This window comes from Mustela lutreola, chromosome 1 (assembly GCF_030435805.1).
Source record: "Mustela lutreola isolate mMusLut2 chromosome 1, mMusLut2.pri, whole genome shotgun sequence".
Taxonomy (NCBI): domain Eukaryota; kingdom Metazoa; phylum Chordata; class Mammalia; order Carnivora; family Mustelidae; genus Mustela; species Mustela lutreola.
The window spans coordinates 185,556,245-185,563,114 of NC_081290.1; the positions used below are offsets into that span (position 1 = coordinate 185,556,245).

A 6,870-nucleotide genomic window follows, 5' to 3' on the forward strand; every position below is an offset into this window, starting at 1 on the left:
TAATAAATATAACCAGTTTTCAGCGCTGGTCTGTTACCAGAGCATGAACCCCTTGAGGACAGAGCTATTTCATTCAGTTCTGGGTGGTCCAGGCTTATGATGGGGCAGGACACCAAGAAAACATCCAGTAAGTGAGGCTTGACCGGCCAACCACGACGACTGGCAGATATGCCATATGTATCGGAAGCCACACCCTTCTCCATTTGCCTAGCTCTATGCAATTGCCAAAGCCTTCTCATCATTTAATGTGACTTGGTCTCCTGTCTACTCTGAGTTGCACTGGGCATGTCATTAGCCCCATTCCATACGGGAGAAAATAGGAACTCAACCAAGTCCAGACACAGCTGGGCTCAATAAGAAGTGATGAGAACTGAATCAGAACCCAGGCTCCGGGTCTCCCGGGAGCAGCACTGCCCTCCCTGCTAGTGGGCCTCCCTAAATGCCTCCCAGACCTGGTGCAGCAGATACCCAAGCCACAGGCCGCACACCGAGTTCCCTCTTGTATTTATGCTCTTGTTTGATGAGCATCTTCTATGGTGATTTAGTTTGATATTAATGGGTGAGGACTACTGTAACAGAAGACCGCAGGCTGCTTGGTTTAAAGGACAGAAATCTATTTTTCACCATTCTGAAGCCCGAAGTCCAAGACCAAGGCGCCATCAAGGTCAGTTTCTGGTGAGAACTCTCTTCCTGGTTTGCAGGTGATCACCTTCTCAACGCATCCTCCTATGGCCTCTTCTCTGTGCTTGGGAGGAAAGAGAGAAGGCTGTGCCCCTTCCTTTTCTTATAAGGACGCCAGGGAAGACCTCACTTGACCTTAATTACTACCTCCCAAGGGCCCTGTATCCAAATATAGTCACACTGGGGGTTGGGGCTGCCACATATGCATTCGGGGAAGACAATCTGTCCTCACCTCTCTTGCCTCTCCCTCGGCCTGCCCCTGCCGTCCCCGCCCTCTTTGACCACTCCCTCCCTCAAGGGAGAAACTCAAAGGGCTGAGGTCATGTGCCTACTCTGAGCCCACGTGCCCCCTTCTAGACCCTAGAATTCAAGTGGCCCTGAGGCCGCACAGGCCTCTTTCCCGTTGGGCACAGCCCTAGGCAGGAGGAAAGCTCACGAGGCTGTCCACCAGGCTCTGTGTAGGAGGGGCTGGATCAGGAGGTGGGAAGGAAAGGCAGCCCCCTGCTGGCCCTCCCCAACCCATCGAGCTCCAGGAATGAACCCAAGGATTTGGATCTGGTCTTCCACAACTTGAAGAAGGTTTATTTGTCATGGCAAAACATTTTAAATTTATCTATTTGCTAGTTTGATGTCTGACTTTTAACCCTTTAGACAGGGGGTCTGTGGCCTTCCATCCACATTCTTGCCCTAAGACCCATAAATGTTAGTGTGGACCAGGCAGAAGCAGGCTTCAGAGGCTAACTTAAGAAGCCCCTGTAGGGAAATGACCACACACACACACACACACACACACACACAAACACGCAACTATAGGTCTTTGGTTCTTGTATATGACAACTGGGATGGTCACTGTGCTCATGATAAGGGCCATGAAGGATTACTTCCTAGTAATTTATGATCATGCCTGCTTGGGTAAAGTGTTGAGGTGGTGTGTGTGTAGTGGGGAGGGGGGAGCAAAAGGTGGGGGGCCTGTACATAGACACTGGCCAGAATTAGATCCACCTCTTCGGGGTGAGGGGACACATTCTGTGGCACCTCACACACAGGTAAACACACAAACACACACACAGGAGGGAGGAGCAAGATGGCAGAGGAGCAGGAGACTAAATATCATCGGGTCCCAGGAGTTGAGCAGGATAGTTATCAAACCGTTCTGAACACCGACAGACTCAACAGGAGATGGAAGAGAAGAAGAGCAGCAATTCTAGGGACAGAAAAGCGACCACTTTCTGGAAGGTAGGATGTGCAGAGAAGTGAATCCGAGGGGACATACAGGAAGAGAGACTGCGGGGGAGTGGCCGGCTCCCGGCAAGCGGTGGAGCAGCAGAGCACAAAATCGGGACTTATACAAGTCGCCTCCACTGAGGGACATCGCTGCAGAGGCTAAGCAGGGGGTGGAGCCCTCGTGGGGACAGTGTGGTCTCAGCTCCCACAGGGTCACAGAAACACCAGGGGTCTCTGAGTGTGGCAGAGCTCCCAGGTACCAGAGCGGGGAAGCCACTGCAGACAGAGCTAAGGAGGGGTTCTCAGCTCAGGGTTACCTTAAACCATGATCCAAGGCACAGTCAGGCCACTGCTCTTCGAGCAGGGACCCCACAAGTGGCAGATCCGGGAAAACCCCCACCTTTCTCCTCCAGGAGAAGCAGTGTGGGAGCAGCATGGTAGGAATCTGCTGGGATTGGAGACTCCAAACAGGGCCATGCACTAGAGACAGAAACGCTCGGTCACAGGCCGGATGAGCACAAGTGCGGCCGGAGACCAGGGAGACGGGAGGGACTGACGGCTTTTCTCTGAGGCGCACTGAGGAGTGGAGTCCCCAACTCTCAGCTCTTCCGGTGAGATACAGGGCGGCCTCCATCTTCATTCCCATCCTCCAAAGCGGTACGGAAAGCCATCAGGGAACAAAAGCTCCTGAGAGCGAACCCTTAGCCTGGCCCCTGGCAACGGCGGTGCAATTCCGCCTCGGGCAAAGACATCTGAGAGTCACAGCAACAGGCCACTGACCCAGAAGATCAGCAAGAACATCCAGCCAAAGACCGAGTTCACCGATCAATGATCAACAAAAGTTGCGGAAATGTGTAAGCCTGATGATTCACAGACCTGTACCCCTGGGGCAAATAATACATTATATGTTAATAAAAAATTTTTTTAAATAATAAAACATTTAAAAACTTGCTTCAAACTTAAGCTACTTCACATAGTAAATAAATTATGTGAACCTTAAAAAAAAGGCACACACACACAGAGATATGCACACAAACACACACACAGACCGCACATACACACACAATACAGATCAGATCACTTCCCAGGGACCACCCCAGCCCCTCGGACTTTCCTTTCTTCCGCTGCCTGCCACCACCAGTTTTGACCCATTAGGACGACTACATAAAAAGTTGTCCATCATTTGTTGGCCCCAGAAGCAGTACAGTGTTGCCAAGATATGGGTTGTATCCCCTTGGACGTGCACGTAGGGGTGACAGGGGACCCCGTGAAGGTTGATGCCAGCGGAAAGCCCCAGCCCCAGCCCCAGCCCCACCCAGCTCCAGACTGGGCTAGGCTGTGATAAAGGTCATATCTCAATTGTCATTACCAGGGCCATGAATGACAATGAACCCAGCCTGGAACCCTTTCTTCTGAGGTCCTCATTGGCAGCACACCCCTCAGGCCCACCACGTGCCTCTGGGTTTAGAGATTCTTGAACCCAAGCTGCTTGCTATGGGTTCATGCAGGCAAGAAGGTGGGAGAGCGGAGGGACCCTCTGGCCCCTGGTGATGGGAGAGTTGGCCTAGAAAGCCCCTCGCAGCCTGGCCTGCAGCTCCCCGGGGTCCTTGCGGAAAGATGACCAAGTCTTTCTCCCTGAGTCCCAGCCTCGCTCCCACCTGCTCCAGCCCCTCCTCGCCCAGATCCGCTATGCAAATACAAGGCCACCGCCGACTGTGGGAACAGTAAATCTTCCCTCACTCTTTTATTCATGCCCTCACCTCTGCAGACAGTGCTGAGGAAAAACAAACCCCACAAAATCCCTGCGGGCTCCAGCAGTCTGGCAGTCTCTTCTTTGCTCTTCTCTGATCCCCTCCGTCTGGCAGAGGCTGGAGAAGAGACCTACCGGCCTCCCAGGGGGACGACGGCACCCCTCTTCGCCTCCCCCAATGGTGCTCGCTGAGCCTCGTATCTGCTCTGGGGAGCAGAAATCAGGGAGACCTGGGGAAACTGGGAAATTATTATTCATGGCTTCCAGGAGCAGCACTCTATCTACCTTACCTGCCCAGCCTCCCCAGTCTGCAGGAGAGCTTCTGGGCCTGGGAGCACCAGGCTGGCGAGGTGAAGTCCCGCTGCCCGGGCCACCATCTGAGGAATGGCCGCAGGGAAGGAGGGGCAGCCCTGGCAGCCGGGTCGAGGCAGCGTCTGCACAGCAGTCCAGCCCTCCAGAATTCCCAGGAAACTTCTCTTCCTCCAAATCTGGGGTCACCAGGGCAGGTTTCTTTTAAGTCCAGTCAGACTGAAGGAGGACTGGAGGCACAGACTGAAGGGGGCCGAGGGGCACTAGGTTTCACAGAATGCCTTTCATAAATACAGTGGACTTGGCAGGACCCACTGTCGTTTGCCCAGACAGCGGTTTCTGGGGACATGGGGCTTTCGGAGATAAAACCAGGAGCATTTTAGGCAAACTGGGAAGATAGGGTCACCCTGAGGGGCCATGGGAAAGGATTCTTCCTCCATGGGACTGGTGACATGGCCAGGGGCAGAGGACAGCTGGGACAAACGCTGCCTGTTAACGGTTCTGCTAACCAAAACCTTTCCTCACCCCTCCTCCTCATGCACAGGGAGAGTCTGGGGAGCAGAGAGGGTCCTGAGGCCAGTTTACGAGCTGTCAAGAGAGAGGGGACAGAAGGAAAGTGTCCGTGGTCTTTATGAGAGGGAGAAAATTCCTTCACCGCCTTTCAGAGCTGGGGCCCCTGAGGCTCTACACGGAGCCTCGGGTGTCAGGAAGTAGCTGGTAGGGACTTGATACACTGCCAGGTCACGGGCCTCCACCTATCCTGGAACCTTGACCCCCATACACACAAACACTGGACAGATAGGCATGGGGGGAAAAATTGTTTCCCTGGTGTGGTCCCCACCCCCATCAGGACCCCGAGGGCAAGCCTCAAGGGAGAGCACCGGAAGTGCTGTCCTGGTGTGGGCCTGAGGAGCCGGAACGTGCTTGGTCCTTCACATCTGCCCAACACCACCCCTCGGTGCTCTCCACGGTGGGGCAGGTGTCTCCAGAGGTAACAGAGGTTTGAGTTAAAGCTAAGGGGGCAGATCCGTGGAGACCACCTGGCCCAGGCTCCCTGTTGGACAGGTGGGAGACCAAGTTCAAGGGAGGCGGAGTCCCTTACTCAGGGCAGCACACTCTTAAGGGGTTGGAGGACCAGACTGGGGCTCTACTCCATCAGATGCCACAGCCAAAGATCCATTAGAAGGGAGGAAGCTCGGAAGGTAAGCCCAGGCCCATGAAAGCCCCCGCTTTCCTGGAGCCCACACTTTGCTCTGAGAGAGGCACACGAGTGGGAGATCGGCGTCGTCTGGAGCCAGGACTGCTCTCTCCATTCTGAGTCCCCAGCTTGGTCTGTTCCAGCACCAACTCCAGGCAGAAACCTTCCAGCAGATTGCCCGGGACTGCTTTGCCTGAGGGCCTCTGGAGCCCTGGGCTGTAAGTCTACAGTTGTACTGCCTGCTCCACGTCTCACTTTCCAGGTCTCGGAATATGTAAGAAAGACCAGCCTTGCCCTCAGAAGTAGGAGTTCCTCCCCATCTGCTACTAGGAACCTTCTAGAGGTGGTGGTATTTAAGACCACTTAAACAGCCATTAACAACCCTGAACGCCAGTTGGTTAGCAGGAAGCAGAGTCCCAAGGGTGAGGCTCACCCAAGGAGTGCGTCCTGATGTGTCTGAGTCGAGAAGTGGGGGGTATCTGGAGCCCGAGGCTGGGAGAGGCTGAAGAGTGGCAGCAGGTGGAACTGGGCTCTCTCTTGAGTAGCCAGGAGGGTCCTAAGTGCATGGCCAGGAGAGCGCAGAGCATCCAAAACAGTGGGAGGGCTGGGGGAAATCTGCTCCTGGCAGCTCCAGTATCAGCTTTTAGCACTTACAGCACTTCCAGCTTTGTCATTTTACAAGTGAGCCCAGCACTTCCAAAAGTAAAATGTAAGAAAGAGCCTGGGAAAGGTTCCCAAGGAATGGCAGGGCTGCCCCTTCGTTCACAGCAAACTTTCTAGGAAAAGCAGAACTCCACAGAAGGTCTGACAAGGAGAGAAAGAGCCTGCACCCGCACGGTACCCTCCAGCCCCCGAAAGCATGGAGAAGGAGTAGACAAGCGAAGGAGGAGACCCTGGGCAGGGCAGCCAGGAGCGACCTGCTGGGGAAGTCCCAGGGGGCTTGCCAGCTCTGCTCAGGCAGGTGGGACACAGACCCCTTTGACAAGAGAAGCAGGTTTCCTGCACAGAAATGCCCTGACTTATTCCACGAGAAGCCCTTGGAGCTCCCTTAGCAATTACTGCTTCGCCATGTAGCTTTGTGCCTGACTGGCCACTATAATTTATTGCAAATCAGTCTCATCACTCCAATAAGGCAGTCGGCTTTTCTACCTCTGAATGCAGCTGGGCACCCAGCTGGTCCCCCATTAAAATCCTTCTGGACCTGAATCTTCCTGCCTTTCCTTGCCCCCCATCTTTATCCCGGCACTCAGGCAACCGGCCAGAAGAGCAGGACTAGCCCCCACGGACATGCCTCCTCACCATCCAAAGAGCTACACCAGTAGGTGCAAACAACTAAGTGCAGGCAGAGCCTCGGAGTCTACAGACCCGACTGGTCGCCTGGCAAAAGATACCAGCAGCTTCTGTCGGGAAACAGGGAACTGCTATTAGCAAATTCTCTAATCAGGGTTCTCTTTATCATCCTCCTGTGGAAGATACTCATTTGTAAGGTTTAAGGCAGACTGTGAAAATCACAGAGAACTGGAAATCTGTAAGAATATTGCCTGAGAAGGGTCTCTGGCAGGAGACCCTTCATTTCCCAGGTTCTGCTTTACCACACCTATAAACAGCAGGGGCCACAATGCCTCCGGGCAGGCAAGCAACTCAGCTGTGTTCCAAGTCCACACTTCTGGGCGGCACTGGACCTTTCGCTCATCCACGTGCAGAACAG

The 6,870-nt window shown here is 54.1% G+C and overlaps 1 long non-coding RNA gene across 1 annotated transcript; it reads right to left on the reverse strand.

The window, feature by feature from the left end:
- Positions 1-641: 641 nt before the first annotated feature.
- LOC131820310 (uncharacterized) lies at positions 642-5,874 on the reverse strand. The gene is made up of 3 exons (XR_009349575.1): positions 3,666-5,874; positions 2,223-2,789; positions 642-745 (listed from the first exon to the last, which is right to left on the reverse strand). It is a non-coding gene; the product is annotated as an uncharacterized LOC131820310 (long non-coding RNA).
- Positions 5,875-6,870: the final 996 nt, after the last annotated feature.